At 41.9% G+C, this 19716-nt stretch overlaps 1 protein-coding gene across 7 annotated transcripts in view; it reads right to left on the bottom strand.

Moving 5' to 3' along the window:
* The window catches only part of NRXN3 (neurexin 3), a 1019488-nt gene that overhangs the window by 955963 nt on the left and 43809 nt on the right, over window positions 1-19716 (bottom strand). The window contains exon 2 of one of the 7 annotated variants that reach the window (XM_027672716.1): window positions 13158-13268. The exons of the other annotated variants lie outside the window; for them this stretch is intronic. The gene's annotated coding sequence lies outside the window, so the exon portion shown is untranslated. The remainder of the gene's footprint in view (window positions 1-13157; window positions 13269-19716) is intronic. 7 annotated transcript variants of the gene reach the window in all.

The following is a 19716-nucleotide window of genomic DNA, read 5'->3' as shown; positions in this document are numbered from 1 at the left end:
AATCCCTTTCTAGCTGTTTTGAAAGAAGACAGTGCCTGCTCTGTTTCAGAAGAGGAAGATGACACAAAAAACATGAAATATAGGTGTCACTGCTGGGTGCTTCATTGCCTTTTAGACACTGCAGCTCAGATTTTGGGAAGGCTGCCCATACCCAGCCACTAACAGGTTGGGGCCATCTGTGGCTCCTCCAGAGTTCTGTCAGCACACGTCATTCCTGACTCACAGCACTTCCCATTATTCCAGTTTTGTGTCTCACACAGTAAAGTCTGTGAGAGCATATCTCATTACATAGTAGCAGGGTCTTCAAGAAAAACTCAGAAGACCCAGTGCCTTTTATTGCAGCAGGCAGGATCTGAATCCTAACCTTGAGAGAGTAAATCCTGACACACCAGTTCTGTGTGCCTCACCCATTCTCACAATGATCCTCCAAGACACACTGAGAATGAATAATTTTCTGCTTTACCATTTTATTTTTAGCATAAATACTACCCTAGCAGCCTCATACAGCACACTGCTACCATAGCAATACATTACAGTTTGGGACAATAACTATAGAATCCCAGATTATTTTCTTACATATTTTAACTCTGAGAAATCTCAAACTTTGTCACAGCATGATCACATCTTGCAAAAGAAGACTTCATGATGGGCACCAGCAAGCAAGTTAACTCCACTGCACTTCTAACAGCTTGTACTGCCTCCCTGGCCCAGCTGAGAGCTGCGACAGCGAGGAACCTGCACACTGAACAGACAGCTCAGCACCTCGCACACACAAAACCCACCGCAGGAAACACACCCACTTGCATTATTGAAACGTCCCACTCGCAGGACCGACAGAGCTGCACAAGTTCCCCAGCTGGGGAAGGGAGGCACTCCCACTGCCGTGCCATGGGCAAGTGCTACCCAACCACCACACACTTTCCCAAACTTGACAGCAGCCTATTAATGCCGGGTCAGAGCCATCTGCTCAGCAGCCCACGGAGGGGGTCTCGCCCTTGCTTTGGAGTGGCTCTCAACTGCTTATCAGCTGTATGTGGAGAGTGAGTGACATTATCTAATTGCCAACTAATTTCCATAATTACTGACTGGCACACTCTGTATGCAGGGTTAACATCTTTGAAAACATCTCGCAACAGACCTGCTTAGGAAAGAGGGTGAAAAGCTGGGCACAGTGCTGCTCCGCAGCTTATTTACCCAACTGCACAGAAAGGTTGCAGGAGATGGGTTTGTCACTCCCTGCCCTCCCTCCCCCACTACCTCCCTCTCTGGCTGCTAATTGCTTGGGGATGGACTTATTTGTATTTGAAAGTGTAATTTTCAGCAATTTCTAGTGCAGAAGAAGAGTTAGATGAAGCCAAAGACAGGCTAGCTTCCCTTGCAAAGCCCTGTCACTGCAGCCCAATGCAAACCTGTGTAAGTCCTATTATTCCACCTCAGGATGCTGGACAAAATCCCACTGACACACTGATGGGAAAGGTTTACATGCCCCCCCAGTTTTCTACTCCCTTCCGTAACTGGAAGTATTCATTATGTCACACTTCGAGTGGAAGGAAAAATATGCCTTGGTCACCTAAGATCCATGTATTAATACCCCATGTGAACTCACTTTTGTCCATGCCTTCACTGTAAAATAAACAAAATCCAATGGCTTTCTTTATTTCCCTGGCCCTAAAGAAGCAGAGGAGTTTCAGGAAGGGGTAAACAGGACCCTAATTTGGCTCTGCATCCATGTGTGTTCCCCCAATTGGCCCGAAGCACAGCAATCAGATCATTACAGCTCTGTGACATATGTTGCTCAAAATAATCCAGTAAAATTCACAATCAATAACTGATATTAAAAGACAAGCTTGCTAGCAGCAGATAAATGGTAAATTAATAGTATTTATTCAGTCTGTCTTCACTCATCCAGTTCTCTAGTGAACAATGGGCTCCTTTTGGCTAATGCTTTAAGTGTGGGTCTCCTCAGAGCCCCCTATCTCTTATGCAGAAATCTTTCTGCCTGGTCTATCCCCAGATGAATTGTGGCTAAAAACAAAGGGTGAAAGAATAACAAAAAAAAATAACCCTTCCAATGAAAAATGTAGATGTGAAAACTGTGAGTTGCTACTGTCGCTGCAGAAAAAAAAAGAGCACAAAAATCCTCCCATACACAGCATCCTCAGCAAGGATGCATGGTGAGATGTTTACAGAGAACTGAGAGGGACATGGAGGGTTTGAAATTCAAGAGACTAGAGAAAACCACAGGGATTAATTTAGTTTTTAATTCCTCTAGCAGCATTTGCATCTCAGCAATAAATCTGGACACTGCATCATCCCCTTGCTGGGATGGAGAGGACTCTGGGTGGTGCCAGGGGAGCTGAGCTGAAAGAACTAGGATGAAGATAGAGGCAAACAGCTTCTATATTCACACAATTCTATGATTCTCTTACCAAGGGAGACTTTGGTGGCACTACATTGCTCAGAAGGGTCGGGATAAGATAAGATGGGCTCTGCTTAGTGAAGAGGCTGCAAGTGCAATTGAAAATGGGGATTTGCCTTGCAAAGAGTTGAACACACCTAGGTCCTGCTGAAGTTGACAGAACTTCATGGGATCTTATATTACTGGCTGACTGGTTGCAGGGAGAGAAACGGAAGAGGAAATAGTGAGATTTAGGGCTTTATCTTGGATATAGAGAGACATGCACACGAAGGCAAACATCTTAAAATTAGGGATTGGGGGTGACACAGAGCACTTGTTGACTTCTTTTGGATGGTTTCCAGGGATATAATATTCATGCCAGTCTCTAACATCATTGTGAGAACCACACATGCCTTTGCCCCACTCCAAGCCCAAGGAGAAGATGTATTCTGTGTTCACTGGTTCTTCCCACCACTGACATATATTGCAGACTTAGCTTTTCCTTCTTGGAATTAGATATGGACTTACCCAATTCTTACCTAAATTCAGCATAGAGCTCCCCAGGAGACAGTGGTAAAAAAACTGTATCAAGCAAAAGGCAAGGAACAAAAAAGGGGGGGGTTGCAATTCAAGCGTTCTCTTAAAAGAAAGTAAAAAACCCCTAGACTATAAAGCTAGAATTAGTTTTTCTTTGCTTCCCTGTAGTGGATTAGCATATACACATGCACATTCATACACCATAAATTGTAATGTGTAGGTAAGTGGTTGATTGGTTGGTTTCCTGGTACCTGGGCATGTGATTTGCAATCAGTTTAAGCCCACTCCCCTTCTTCTCCCCATTCCTAGTTCTCACTCAGGGAGGGCAAGAATGACTGCTTATGACAAGTGTAACTTTGGAGCTCACCTCCAGAAACACGGTGTAATACCCAAACTAGGCATCTATCTATGGGGGAGCTGAGCTCACCTGCACTGGCAAGACACACAGCTGAAATGCCACCAGCAGCCTCAAAAGGGATATGAGCAAGCTAATAAAGTGCTTAGTGCATAAAGCAGCATGGGACTATGGCAGCACAGCCTCACTTCAGACCCATCAGGCTGGAAAGTCATCTGATTGCTGGAAGGGTTAACACTTTATCATAATCACCCTCCAGCGTTTTTACACCCTGGGCCTATTTAAACAAACTTAACTTAGAACCAGAGCTTTTCAAATCTACACTGGAAGAAGAAGGGTTAAAAAAACCACAAGGAATCTCCTGACTCCCTACTTAAACACTCTCCCCACCCCACAAGAGGAGGCCATCTAGTCCAGGAGAGTGACCTTTAACTAGCCTACCTAGCCCAGGCTCAGCATGACTGCAATTTACAGACCATTTCAGCTCTCTAGCTTTCTTAACACAAAGAAGAAAAATCAAAACCCAAGCACAATGGAAAAGAAAGAAAGAGAGAGAGAAAATAACCCTGCAGAGCAATCATGTCTAGGGCTGCTCTGATGGCTTTCTGTTCCCTTCCAGGACACAGAAATGACTCCCAGTGTGTTAATTACTCCCATTACCACAAACTCTCCGCTAACAAGGACTAGCTAAAAGGAAGCGTTGGCAGCAGCTGAGCAGTTATTGCTCTGTACTGTGACACAGGAGAAACCAGACTCCCCCATCTCTGAGCCAGTACTAACCAGGAGAGTGATTTCTGCAAAACTCAACGGCCTTTTATTGTAATTCCCGTGGCAGCTGCACTGGGAACACTGACCTTCCCTCAATTCCACCATCCTTAAAAGAGAACAAAGAATACTGGCCTTTATAAAGACTTTGAAATTCAACAGTTGGAGAGTTCTGAATCATTATCATTTATTTTACTCCCTCTGTAGTTGGTCTGTCTCCATACCCCATATCCTCTCCTTTCTGCTACCAAGAAGCCTGGACAGATCTGTAGCGTTGTTTATTCTACCAGATCTTAATATATCAAATGCAAAGTCAGTAGCTGCACACATGACAGCAGGGAATGTTAGCAGGGAATGTGGTGAATTCACACTGCTAGAATTACTATCGAGGCAAAACTTCTTCCAGAGCCCATATCTGACACATACACAGTATTTCCATTTTCTTTTAATAAAAATCAAGTGTTTTAAAAATGTGCTCATCATTACTGAAAAGTGAAGTTTGAGCATGACACCAATGTCTGAAAATGAGGCTGCTTCCAAGAAGATTTTTGTAAGACTATCAGTGTAGAATGGGTTTACTTTTCCTCCAAAATGTATTTGATACTACAGAGGCAGGCTAGTACTAGACACTCCACAGAGGAGAGACACATTGTGAGGAACTCCCAACTTCGAAGCAAGAGGAAAAAAGTCACTGGTGCACTGCTTTGTCAGCTACTTAACTTTAGGAAAAGGTACAAAGCACAAAAAGCAACAACAAAATAAAACTAATTGTTGGCACACCAAGCAATAACACCTTGCTCTTCCTAGCTGTGTATCTATCCACCTGATTCTTCCTTTCATATGCATTTTTAAGTTCTTCACAAGCAAAAACATTTTCTTTTCTGTCTGGCAGAATCTAGCACAACACAGTCAAGAACAGAGCTACTAGGCACTGCACATGTGATTGTGATTTTCTGTATTTGAGCTAGTACTAAAATGCCTTTATAGTGCAGCTGACATATAGGGAAAAAAAAAAGGAAGAAAAAAGCTTAAAAGGACTATCAGAAAGACTACAATAAGAACAAAGGTTAAACTCATTTTGTCATTCACTTACAGATTATAGTCAATTCACACTTTTCAACATATTTTACACTCCTGAGCCTGATTTCTGGTAAGTCAGAGAAGTTTTTATGTTTTTAAATGTTGTGATAGACAGGAGGCAGACGCAATCAAGTCTGTTATTGTACTAAAAACATAACATGTATAGAGGGGGACACTGCACCTGGCCACACTTTCCTGTCATTTGTATGGCCAGTAATTAATTTAGATCATTTCCTATAGTCTGCTGGCTCACAGGAAGATAAGCACCATCCACTTGAAAAGGAAATAAGGGGCCCGTGGACATCTTGCAATTTACAGTGGATTTTCCCATTATGTAACACATTAGCACTCTGTTTTCTTGCAACTTCAGAATCTGCAAAAATTTATACTCAGCTTCCAGCAAAACAAATAAAAACACCTAAACCTAGCAAAAGGTGTTTAGAAATTGTCCAGAGCACAGGCAATGCTAAGCTCAGTTCCTAAGCTCCTTAAACAGTCGAGGTTCGGTTTACAGCCCAAATCCCTTTCATGGAGCCCAGTTAAGCATTGGAACTGAAGCGTGAGGGATCCATATTCACACAGCTCTCACAGTGACTGATGCTGACAAACACAGGGAGCAGACACTGGTGCCCCGGTAAGTGCTCAAGAAGTCTACAGGCACTGTGAGATTAGGTCTCTGCTTTCTGAACCACATTCCTCCCTCATCACTAGCCACAAACATGTTGCTTTTGGTGGGTGTATACACAATGGCGGCCTGGGAATCCCCTGCCATGGGAAATCAATGCATTCTTCCAGCTGTCTGCTGTTTTCATCCTCTGATATACAAAATTCCTGCCAAAATTCACTCCACCCCATCCCCCTCCCCATTTCTACTTACGGGTAACTGGGGGGACATGATGAGCAGTTATGCATAGATAGGTTTCTCAGCTCTAGCATGCTGGGGAAATGAAGGTGGAAATCTTTGCCAAGACAGACTGCTCGTAAAAATCTTTAAGGGTCAGTGTCTTGGCTGGAAAAGGATAATACTTTAAATGGCTGAGGATATTGAAAACTTTCCAGATCATCAAATAAATTACTTGTAGCTTTGCACGACAGGGGTCAGTTTCTAAACTGACCAGGAATTATGGGACAGGTAAGAAATAAACTAAGCACGCTGTGCTTGCATGGAGTCATTTCAGCCTGGCCTGTGCCTGCAGCAGTACATGGTGATCTGTCAGTGTGCACCAAGCAATCTTCCACCTAACCTAGACTGCCTGCTGGCAAGGCTGGAATAACAAACTTGTCACTGCCGCAGCAATGGCCTCACAGCTAAGGACTGAAACAGCTCTAGTAAAGGCTACCTAGGATCCTGAGCCCTAGGGACCCTCAAAGCAGAAATACAGGGCTTTTGGCAGAATGTGTTTTGAAAGGAAGGCTGTTGATCAGATAATTTTAGGCTTAAGAACCCCGTGAGCCCAACAGCTCAGAGACTGGGACAAGTTACACACACGACAGGGTTTTCATTATTGTTTTTTTTATTCATCTACATCTTCTTGGATTGTATTTTTGTACTTCACACTATTTTGCCCTATAAGTTTTCTCTCTAGTTATGTCTTTTCCTCAGAAACTTGCTGCTCTGAAATGCAGAAACAAACATTAAGATGTGCAAAACAAAAGGATTTCTACAAAATTCAAGTATAAAGGATTAATCTGCTTATTTCAGTGGGACCACCTAATTATGAGGTAATGACATTTTCTGGAGTAAGCAAAACACTAGAAGTCAAAAAGGTAGGGAATGTGCACATGTAGCAAAGTGTAAAAGGAATATACACAGGGTGACAAGGAGGCAGACATTAGCTAAAACAAGAAGTCTAGAGGCTGGACAGTCCTGAGCTGTCAGAAGTACTCAGGCATGACCACAGGAAGGTGGGGAAAGAGCACAATTTCCTGATACATTTTAAAATGAACCTGGATAAAAACAAAAGGAAATAGTAAAAGAAAATAACCATTCAACACCTGAGAAACAGACTAGGGGCACTGCACAGCACTCTTGATTCTCTCCCTGCATCAAAACCCTAAACCCAGCAGTGTGCCAGGGTCACAGACCCAGGAAGCAAAGTCTGGCAGCCAGCTTAATACCTCACATGAGCTCGGGGAAAAAAAAAAAAGCCAACTAAAAGCACAGAGGAAATGAATGCCCTTAGAAATTATTTCAAATTTTCTAATGGAGTATTTTAACACCACTGGAGAAGACATGTCTCTTTATTTAAACATTAGTTGCTACATATTGATAAATCAATCACACTTGGTAGATTTAGAAAGACTTAAAAGATATATATTCTCCTGCAAATGTTCCTTTAAAAGTCAGATGGTATTTTAAAGAGCTTCCAGCCTTGGGACTCACAGTGCAGTGCCCTGGAAGACAATTGACATTCTGAGTGACTGGGCTGCGAATTCAAAATCCCAACTCGACCTGCTCAAGTCAGGATTCAAACTCACATATTTTAAAAATAGGAAAGGTAAAAAAAAAAAAAAGAAAAAAAGAGAGTGCAGGGAAAATACTTGAATTCCTGCAGATGCCCAGTCCAGAATTTCTCAGGTTACAAATGTGATAGTGGCTCAGGGAATATCTCTGTACTGTACTCCATATCTGCATGGGACATATTTTGTGATTTGCCATACTAAATAAGAATCTCTGTATGGTTGGCAATACAGCTGACAAGGGATAATTGTTTGTTATGAAAGCCACTAGTGAAAATGAAAAGAACATTTATTATATTGAGGTGCTTTAATTGAATTTTCTATTTTTAATTAAAATATTAAATATTCTAACTTACCTAGCTTTGGATATAGTTACTTCCAGTCATTATTTGCACTTTACTTTTATTTCTTCTGGGAAAGGAGTATAGAATAGAAAAAGTGGGAAAACTGAGACTGCTATATAAATAGCTTCATTCCTAGCAACTGCATAACTTTTCATTTCAAATCAATTTTAAATGTATTTCCCTCCCTCTCAACAAAAAAATCTGAACATTCTGAATAATACATCCTTTCTGCTAACATTGTTTTCACATTCTGAAAAGCCATTATTTTGACAAAAACATTATGAGCAGTTCTTTCTAGCAGCACCCACTTTTTCCCCTTCATACCAAGCCCTGCACTCAGCTCAGCATGCGTCTGGGAAGTTCCTCATAGCTCTAGAGATTCATCATGAGGCAGTGATGGGTCTCACTCTACTTTGGCACCAATTTTCATCTCCTTGTTCCACATACAGCTTTTGCTAGATGGTGGCAAACTGGAAGCCAATGAGAAATGTTGCAGGATTAGCCCCAAATTCCCTCACCAGGAGCAACAATAATCTTCCTGCTGTCCACCAGTAAGGCAAGCAAGGAAAAGAACAAACAGTAACACTCCTTTTTACACCTAAGAAGACATTCTGCCTAGGATATAGCTAAAACATGTGGGCGGAAAAAAAATTCACTAGTGAGAGCACTCATTCCTGGGTAGACTGAGCACTCCAGTCTCCCACCCCACACCTGTCAAGAGTACAAAAATAAGTATGGGAGAAACAGAGGGAAAAGCTTTTCTAATCAACACTTACAAGGAAGATACCTGAAGTGCTTGTAATAACCTGGCAGAACGTCTGTTTCCAAATTGCATTGAATAACTGAGATTTAGAAGTAACTAATGAAAATGAGTACTTGGTACCACAGGCAACAGATGGTTCCTGCAACCTGGCAGTTGCCAGATTCTAGGCCAAACCTCTCCCCCATGTAACTTCATCACACGCTAATTTAACTCACTTTATCTATAGCACCTAGTTATTGACTGACAATATTTTGCTGCTCAGTAATAAGATTCATGCAATAAGCTTCATTTTCTAGCAGTCAGAGTACATGCATGAGTCAAAATAAGGAGGTTCATGACCTGTTTATGTGGCCTTAGGCAAAGTGCTCTTTCAGGGGATATAGCTATGACTACAGCAGCCACATAGTAAAGTTTAATTAGTGATCATAAAGTGCTCAAACCACTCAAAAGACAAGCTAACATAAGAGCAACCTATCTTCCTTTATGGCATTAACAGTCCACCCTCAAATTAAGTAAGGGAAGATGCATCTATAAAACATAGCAGATTTTCTTTCATTACTCTTGATGGCTCAGGCCCAAAGAAGCACAGGTTTACCTAGCAGGGAGAAAGGCAGGGCAATGGTGGAGAGTGGGGAAGCCTTCATCTGTCTCAACTCCTGACCCTCTTCCAGTTGCCTTCTCACTCCACCTGCACCAGAGAGCTTTTTCAGAGCACAACAGCACAGTCGTGTACAGCTGACAGGTCTGCACCTCCCTGGGGACTGCCATGCCCAGCTATATGATACCTCCCTCCTGTGATACAACATAGGAAACTGGGGCACTCACGTTCTCCACTTAAATACAAATCAAGTGAATCTGTACATTGGCTGCTCTGCGTTTTAAGTGGGAATCACGGCCCACAGTTCATGCATGGCTCAATCAGGAGAAATGTAACCCCTCTTTTCCCCCAAAACTCCCTAAGGGAGAACTCATCTCTGAGGTTCCAAAAACAGGCAGTCAACCATGTGGGAAAAAATGGGTACATTTAACTCCCTTTTTGACCAGTGGTCATCTAAACTGTCTGAGGCTCAGAGGAAAGGAAAGTGTAAAGTCAGGCAGACTTCTCGTATGAAGCACTGACCAGCACTAAAGATCAGCTAAGTACAACTATTTAAGCTTGCTTTATAGACTCCTGTATGTTCCTCCACTTTTCTGGGGCTTTTAAAAGCCAAAAATAAAGGCAAACTAAAAAGACATGCATCTAACAGGAGAAAGTCCCCCTGTGCATTTAATTAAGATCTAAATAAAGAGGGAAAGCTACAAATAGCATACTTGTATATTTAAGTCAGCATTGTGGAAAAAATACGAGGTTTTAGATACACTTAATTATGAACATTGTTTAAAAAAAAATGAAAAGCTGCTTTCAAAGCAACTGGTTTTCAAACATGTGCAATGTGTACTACTGGAAAAAGTAAAAGTGTCTCCACAGTTTACAGGAAAGGGAAGACATACATCACTGTAAACTCCTTTACAGAATCCCTAATGTAGGATTTCCTACAGAATTAAATGAAAAAGGAAAAGGATATGGAAAACCTGTGAGTCCACTGCGGTCTTCCGATTACCTCACAAATACAGGCTAGAAGTAGTCACCTGTTAAAAAATACATGTCTATAAAAGTATACAGTTACTCTGCAGCACTGAGCCAGTCTGTTGCCTTCAACTACAGCTCACTCTTGGCTTTCTGTCAGATGCCTCCCAAGAGAATCCTGTACAGCTTCACTATGACCAACACTGCTCATCCAGGGTAGCAGAATTAGAGGCATTCAAAGTATATCTCCTAAAATATATATTCCCAATAGCTTTTTTCAACTAGTGGGAGAAACTAAGATTGCAACTGTACCAAACTACACCTGCCATTCACTACTCAACTAGTTGATTTTAAACCACAGGACTGCAGGCTGTTTTATGATGATGAAAATAAAGTATGAGTTAACAGTACCATAGAGGCAGGAGTGCATGATTGAGCAGAGGAGGAAGGCAATAGTAGTGTTCAGCAGAATATTTGCTATTTAGGTAGGTAGTAGCAATAAAGTCAGAAAAATTATTTAAGCAGCAATGCTGGGGAGAAAAAAAATAAAAGGAAAAAAACCCCACACCACACTGATTCAATTGATTTCACAGACTTCAAGAACAAACTTCCCTTAATCTTTACACCCATAATAGCTAAGAATCCTAAAACCCAGAGGGACATCTTCCTCTTCAGACATTCATCCCTAACAGACTCTGCAACACTCCCCAACAATTTTTTCTGTTGAGAAAATTCTCCTGTTGAAGGATTTTCCTGAGACACCAGCTAGAAACTGGTGTCTCCAGCCACCCCAGCCAGTGCATCCTCTTTTAGTACTTTCATACTTAAAACACAAGACTCTGCACATAGGAATCAGCCTGTCTTTGTTGCAGTAATTTTGCATTAAGAGGGGCTGGCATGGGCTCCCTCATTTCCTCCTCACCATATTCTTGCTTCAATGTTGTCTCATATTGCCCACTGCCAGGGTGGAAGTCAGGCTCCTGCTTAGTCATTTTACATCCTACTCCTCAACACCCAAACACATATCCACACACTTTTAGTAAAGCCATCCATCTCCTCTCCACTTCAGTCTTGGCTATAACCTAAAAACTGGAGGCCACATTCCCCTTCTCCAGACGACTGTGGCTTTTGGAGCACTCCCTGCCCTAGCCCTCTTATAAGCTGAGGAGCACCAGCGCTTCCATGCCTCTTCACAGAGATACCAGCGTGAGTCTGGTGAATGTCTTCCAGACTTCTTCTAGGTGGGGTGACCAGAACCGCATGGAGGCAGAAGATGTATCATATTGAGTTGGGAATTTGATGGGTTTTAAATGCAAAAAGAAACCCAATTAATTTAGAAATAGGGATGTCCACAAAAAACCCCCAACGTACCCCAGCATACCACTCAGTTTAATATGCAGTCCCTACTAACCTGGAATTTCCTCTGGTTCATTTATAGCTTACATCTTGGAGATGTTCAAGTGCATAACACTAAGCAATGTGATTAGAATTGATCCACTGAGTCTACTATCCTGCCCCAAGGGAACAATTACAGTATATTTTAAGAACAAAATTAAAGCACTTGATTTTGAACCAGAGATCCACAGGTGAAAAGCCATGCTCCCATCCTTGTACTAACCCTCCAAGCCACAAAATATTTGTCCGTATGTACTACATAATAACTGTTTGAATACACATTTTCCACAGTTATCAAAGAAAACATTCACAAATCTATTCAAGGTGATCAAGTGAGCATTTTGGTTTGGGGATTTTTTTTTCTGTGTTCAGGTAAGAGATTAAGTTAAGAATTTTCTTTGACCACAAGCTTTCTCAAACTTGCCAAAGGGGAATGGAACTACTTTCCACTAGTGAAAGAGATTAAAAAAAAATCCTAAGTGGCATATAAAAAAAATTGAGAATCCTTGGGACAGTAGATTTGGGTATGTCAAAGCTACAGCCTCTGTCAGAGAGCAGGGTGAGGAAGAAACGTCGAGAACACGAGGCCTAAAGTCTCCTGTAAAACAAGCATTTTTACTCATCATGCTATTAAACATTTTATTATTTCAATGACTACGATAACCCCATTTCATGCTCCTGCGTTGCTGCTTTTTTTGCATTATCAAAATCTGTCCACAATACCAATGGCCCAGAAAAGAAATTAGTTGATTCCCTTTTTTAAGAGCTGTGTTTGACTTTAATTACATTTATACTTGCTTGGGAAATCAGACTTCACTCTCAAGAGGGTAAAAAAGGGGAAAGGGAAGGGAAAAAAACAGATATGGAGAGAAAGAAATAGAAAAAGGAAAGACAGTGGTGAGTCAAATGAATCAAATTAAAAGTTTCTAACCCTCTATCCCTGAAGCTTCAGCCAATGCCACTACTTAGGAATACGAGGAAGTGTGGTTTTTAATTAATTTTTAAGTTTTCTTTTATTGGTCATCTATTCAGAAAATTGCTGACATTAGTCTTCTAGTAGACATGATTATCAGTCATTGGAAAGTGCTTTTATCTGGAGCCGCTCATAAGAAACTGAAGTCTTTCCAAGATGAGCTTAATGCAGACGGATGGTAGTTCAAGAGAGAGGAGAAAAAGAAGCGAACATGGGAGAAGTCTGCTTACCTTTTCTTCACTGTGGGTTAGTACCCAAGACTGCAAAAACAAAACACTGCAGTCACAGTGCACAATCAGGGAAGATTCTGCAGAAGTAGGTAAGAAGCAGTTATAACACAGCCTGCTCCATGGAAAAATGCTTTTGCTTTTTTTATTTGTTCCTTTCATCTTTTATGACTGAGTTTCTCAGTGATACAACACTACGTTGTTTGTCCAAGCTGTGTCCACGAGTGCCAAAATACTTATTCCTAGGTGGCTATTCTACAGCTGCTGATCAACACTCAGCAGCATGGTCAAACCTTCATCTTCCATTCCTTTCTCACTCTCCTGCACTCCCATCTTCCTCTCCTTCCAGCCTTTCATTCCTCTACCCTTGCTCCTTCTCATTCCATTTTAATCAAGGTTCTTTCCTAATTAAAACAAACAAATATGTGGAAGCAATTAACGTCTTGAAGGAAGCAGATGGTAGAATAGTGCCATTTCATTATTGGATAAGCCTTAACTTGCTATCTCTTCAAACTTTCTGCACTTTAATTAAGCACTGTTAAAGGCAAGTTCAATGGGCTCTACAGTAGAGTTTATCCAATTAGCTCCTGAAAAGCTGATGGTGCACGGTGGCAGGCTGAGCATGCTGTGCAGTATGCAGCTGGGAAGGGCAACCCCAGGGCCAAAAGGGACTAAGAACTTCCCTTACACATGCAGCAGGTGGGAAAAGGAGTGAGAGAGAATCAAATGTTGGTGATGTGGCAGAAATGTAAACTAGCCCTGCCCTACCATGTTCTGGTGGAAGTTTTTCACTGCCCATGTCAGAGGACTCAAAGACCATGAATTCCATATGCATACATTTTAAGGGGTCACAGTGACTTTCAATGTATATGCCATCTTCCCAGAGACAGGGAAGGGGTGAAGATCTCAAGCACTTGTCAAAGAAATTACCAATAGCTTTCAGGCCTATTTATTGCCCTACCAAATCCAGCATTCACACTGCTCCAATCCTTGGCTTCCATTATACCTCCAGATACAATGGACTGATGTAGAACTGGCAATTAAGTATCTTGGATCATCAAGAAAAATACACCCAGAAACAGAGGGATTCTCTTTTTCCCTTGCGTTTCTGTTTGTGGTCAGTCTGACATTCCTGAGCACAGGCCTTTGCAGGTAAAGTAAGCACTGAAGAATAATTGTGTCAGCCAGGTTCATCCTCTCGCTTTGCTCCACATACACATGCCAGAAATGTGGGCAGTCAAAAGACGCAGTGATCCAATCTTCCTCTGCCCTACCACATTCTGGCACACAATACGTTTCTATTCAACACCACAGACAAGTGTCTTGAAATCCTACTTGCAAACATCTAACGAAAAAAAACCCACATAGTATGACTCAGATGGAAACAGCCCTATAGATCCCAAGTTTCTCTGCACAGAAGTATCTCAATTCTCTACACCCATATAAGGAAAAATATACTACATCCATTTTATAGATAGGAATGCAAGACACACAATTTTTGTGATTCCCAATATCATATGGGGACCATGCGGACGACACACTTTTCTGTTTATGTCAACCACAAAGATCATCTTTTTTGTATAACCAAGGTTGGAATATGACTCATGGAGGATTCGCAAGTTACAAAGCCAGAGACCATCCCTGGGGGTCATCTAGTCTAAGAACTTCTCTGAATTAATTTCTGTTTGAAGCAGGGTAAAAAAAAATCCAATCCTTCCAATCCTGTCTTGAAGATTTCTATTAATGGAGAGTTCATAACAACTCCTAGAACATTTTTCAGGGCCTAATTATCATAGTTGTTAAAAATGGGCACCTTATTTCTGGTCCAAATTAATCTATTTCAGCTTCTAACCACTTAATCATGTTATATACCTTTATCTGCTCAAATGGAAAACATTCTATTATAAAAGGCCCTCTTCCTCTCCTTAGGATAAAAGACACTATGCAACATTTGCTGAGGGGTGAGACTTATATGGTAGCGTCCTGGGAACTCTTCATTCATGAAAGTTTCAAACAAGGAAACCACTAAACACAATACCAAGAAATGCAACCACAGCGTGTTATAAATAATATTTTTTTCCTTGCTGACCCCTTCTTTTACAATTGTGCCATATACAGTGCACATTTATTCATTGGGTATTTAATCATGTAAACACACCACATAGAGAAGAGCATTTATTAGCATTATGGGAATACAAACTCTCAAATTCCTGACTTTGGGTACTTAAATTCTCTGTTATATTATCACACTACAAGGTGGTATGAAAACACAATAGGATTATAGAATCAGAGAACCATAGAATTGTTTAGGTTGAAAAAGACCTCCAAGATCACCAACTGAACCACTGACTCAGCACTGCCAAGTCCACCACTAAACCATGTCCTTAAGTGTCTTATAAATACCTCCAGGGATGGTGACTCAACCACTTCCCTGGGCATCCTGTTCCTGTGCTTGACAACCCCTTCTGTAAAGAATTACTTTCTAATATCCAATCTAAATCTCCTCTGGTGCAACTTGAGGTCATTTCCTCTCATCCTCTCACTTGTTACTGGGGAGGAGAAACCAACCCCCACCTCACTACAACCTCCTTTCAGGTGGTTGTAGAGGTAAAAAGGTCTCCCCTGAGCCTCTTTTTCTCCAGACTAAAACAATCCAGCTCCTCAGGTTATTCGACTTACTCTCTAGACCCTTCACCAGCTCTGTTGCCCTTCTCTGGATACATTCCAGCACCTCAATGTCTTTGTTGTAGTGAGGGGCTCAAAACTGGACACAGTACTTGTGGTGTGGCCTCACCAGTGCTGAGTACAGAGGGATGATCCTTTCCCTAATCCTGCTGGTCACACTATTGCTGATACAGACCAGGATGCCATTGGCCTTCCTGGCCACTTGGGCACACTGCTGGCTCACGTTCAGTGGCTGTCAAACAGCACCTCCAGGCCCTTTTCTGCTGTGCAGCTTTCCAGCCACTCTGCCCCGGGCCTGTAGCACTGCATTGGGTTATTGTGACTCAGGTGCTGGACCCAGCACTTGGCCTTGTTGAACCTCATGACATTGGCCTCAGTGCATCGATTCAGCCTGTCCAGATCCCACTCAAGAGACTTCCTGCCCTCCAGTAGATCAACATTCCACTCAACTTGCTGTCATCTGCAAAGTTACTGAGGGTGCACTTGATCCCCTTGTCCATATCATCAATAGAGATATTAAACAGAACTGGCCCTGGTACTGAGCCCCGGGGAACACACCTGTGACTGGCCACAAGCTGGATTCATCATCATTCATCACCACTCTCTGGGCTGGCCATCCAGCGAGGTTTTTACTCAATGAAGAGCACACTCATCCAAGCCATGAGCAGCCAGTTTCTCCAGGAGAATGCTGTAGGAAACAGTGTCAAAAACTTTACACAACTCTGAAACCAAGCACAACACCTATGAGAGCAAATAAATCAACATTGTGACCAGTGACTACTAAACTACTACAATGAATTCTCATAACAAAAGAGCATGTTTTAACATGCTCTGGTCAGATGTGTCTTTATCTCAACCCTTAACACCCCATGTGGGGCACCAAAAAGGACTGTTGTGGTTTAAAACAGCAGACAGCCAAAGAGCACAGAGCCATTTCCTCACTTCCCTGCAGTGGGACGGAGGAGAGAGTCAGAAAAAAGGTAAAAGTCCTGAGCTGAGATAAAGACAGTTTAATAGGACAGAAAAGGAAGGGAAAATAACAATAATAATTATGGAGAAAGGATATCTAAAACAAGTGATGCATATGCAGTTGTTCATTACCCACTGGCCAATGCCCAGACAGTTCCCAAGCAGCAGATTGACACCCCACCAGCCAACTCCACCTGGTTTTATTGTTCAGCATGATGCCATATGGTATGGAATATCTCTTTGACCAGCTGGGGTCAGCTGTCCTGGCTGCCTCCCCTCCCAGCTTCTTGTGAACCCCCAGCCTACTCACTGGTGGGGCAGAATGAGAAGCTGAAAAGTCCCTGACTTAGTGTAAGCGCTGCTCAGCAACAACTAAAACATCAGTGTCTCAATCAACATTATAAGCCCAGGGACACCTTCACAGCACTTGTTTTTCTATTTCTTTGTCATCATTTAACATGACCTAGAGAAATGTAGGTCGCTAGATAAAGGACAGACAACTAGAAGTCAAAGGTGCAAGTAAATACAGTAAACATAGTTTAACATTAGGATAAGGGGCAAAAAGCACTTACCCTAAGACAGCATGAACAGGCTGTGTATTTGCTGTCTTACAGACAACTTTCAAGGAATAATCATGCATAACTATGACTTTTAGAAGCCCCTCAAAGGAACAGGCAAGACACAATCGCTGCCTCACTCACATTTCACCTCCTACAACTATGGTCCATCTTACCAACTGCTCAGTGCATGTTGGTAAGAGTTGTTAGTAAGAGAGCGCTCTGCCCAGCACCCTCTTCAACGAGTCAGTCCTGTCCACTCTGGGGACAAAATACACTGAATTCCTTAAAAAACAAGAATACAGTGATAGTTGAGTTTCCTTTAGAAAATGACCCCAGAGAAGTGCAGTCTAATGTGGACAAAGTGAGCAAAACAATCAGGATGGGCAATGGCCAGAGCACCCATGTGACATTATTCAGTGCATCTTTCTTTTTGAACTCCCAGATGAAATTCAAACACCTTTCTTGCCTAAAGGTAACCAAGGAGAGCACAAGGGAGTGCTGACTCCTACAGCAGAATTTACACGCACACAAGTCCTCTGTGTGACTGAACAGATGCCAAGTCAGTCTGAGAAGAAATATGAGGATCTTCAAATGAAAGAGAGTATCTAAAACCTGCACAAAACAAATATTTATGGTCTATAAATATACACAGGCACATTCCTCCTCCGTTCTCCACAGAGCAGAGACTCCCACTACAAAGTGTCTTGCAACATATCAGACATACTGACAAAGCAAGCAGAAGCTGGGGGTTTTTCTCTGCTCTGCATAGCAAGGTCATGTTCTTTATTCCTACTCCTCTGATATTTATCCCTCCCTTTCTTCTCCATCTTATGCCTCAAGCCAGAGGCTTGTCTGCTGTCTCTTCATATTGGAAACATGCAATCTTGTTTGGTTTAAAAGGTCAATCACAGCTTGTTTGTACTAAGTCTCCGATGCAAAAATCTCTTACTATAAGTTAGGAAAAATACTGAAGAAGAGACAGTGCTGGACGGAGGACTATGAGGTCTGGGTAACATATTAGGGGCATAGACACACTGTGGCTTACAGAGGCAGCACCCATCAACTGAGGAGTTAATGGGTGCTATGTTCTTGGTCAATAGCAAATAATCCAATTCACTTCAGCTCATAATAAGAAAGGTTTAAGCCAAATGAGGTTACCTTATATTCATCATAAGCTGAAAGTGTCCACAAGGATGGTGACTATCAGACCAACCGATGTCTCATACCTTAATCCAAAGCAATTGACCGTGTGTCAAAAAGTTTAACTCCTCAGTATCAGGAAAGGGGCTAAACCAACACAATTTCTGTTTTACAGACGGAATGGATAAAGCTATTAAAGTTGACACTTCCATGGGTCATGACACAGGCCAGGACATTTTAAAGATGTACTGTAATTACTTTGAGAGTTTTTTCTTTAATGCATATAAAAAGCTTTAAAAATAAAACACAAAATTAAAAAATGTATGTCATTGATGGGTTGTTCTACTTAATTTAATGGCAACAATTATCTTTCAAAATAAACTGGACATAGCGTATGATGCCACTACCTAACTCTATCCATTTGGCAATGCTGAACTGTTTGTCATAAGCTCTCTACAGGTAACAGAGAAATTCAGTGATCAAAAGTTGTCCAAAGATGAAGTAGTGAATCCTATTGCCCATCTGCTTAGCCAATTTTATAATTAATAGCTACAAACTATCTACCACTTCTTTCAATTTACAAGAAAAGGTTGCAGTTGCTTCCTCTTTCCCTGGCCTGTCAAGGTATCACTGCAGAACTATCCTCTATCATGTTGATAGCTGATGGTACTGCTAAGGCAACTCCATGAGTATTACCTTTTGCCCTGCATCAGATGCTGTGAGGATGAACATTGTCCTCCACCACTGGAGGAGACCCTGAACCCCAGAGCTGAGTACCAGCAGTAAAAAAACCCATCAGGAAATAGAGTAAGTGTTCCCTCACGTCACATGCCCCAGACACTACTTCATGTCCACATTTCTGTGCTCTCTGTGCTTCAGGCCATGGTATTCATTTCCTCCTTCCTCCTCCGCTCAATTTTCAGAATAAAAAGAATCAAGTTCCTTTTCCATTCCCAGGCCTGCCCCTCTACCATCTTTCAAAGCAGTTGTTTTCCACAGCACAGCCAGCCACCCTGGCCACTCCAGGACCTTAAGTGAAAACCTAATCAAAACGCAAACTCCATCAATTCAAAGACTAAAACCAGGGTTTGCTTCTAACTGGGTTTAAGAGGGATCAGCTCTTGGTACATTATCTCCAAGTTATTGATGGTCTTTTGTAACTCACTTAAGGACTCCACTCTGCTCTGTCATTTGAGAGTTGCAAGATCATCAATAACCATAGAAAATAATGTACACTGAGAGAGGTCAGAGCAGAACCTCTTTCTCCGAAATCTTCCTTTACCCATGTAGTCTGCAGTGAACCGCAGCACTGAGTAGCTCAGTAGTACAGGCTTCATCTGACACCCACGCACCAGTGAGGAGCAGCACTCCTCTTCCATAAGTCAGCATGTTCACTCTATAAGAGAAAAAGAAATTCCGCAAGAAAAATACTACTGTTTCGTTTTCCTTCTGTGTGAAAAAGTGCAAGTCCCTGTCCTGTATAATCAGAGACAGCCTT

This window comes from Neopelma chrysocephalum, unplaced genomic scaffold, assembly GCF_003984885.1.
Source record: "Neopelma chrysocephalum unplaced genomic scaffold, ASM398488v2 Primary Assembly neopelma1_24, whole genome shotgun sequence".
NCBI classification, from domain to species: Eukaryota; Metazoa; Chordata; class Aves; order Passeriformes; family Pipridae; genus Neopelma; species Neopelma chrysocephalum.
Note: the sequence above shows the minus strand (reverse complement) of the source record. Positions and strands in the feature narration are given on the sequence as shown.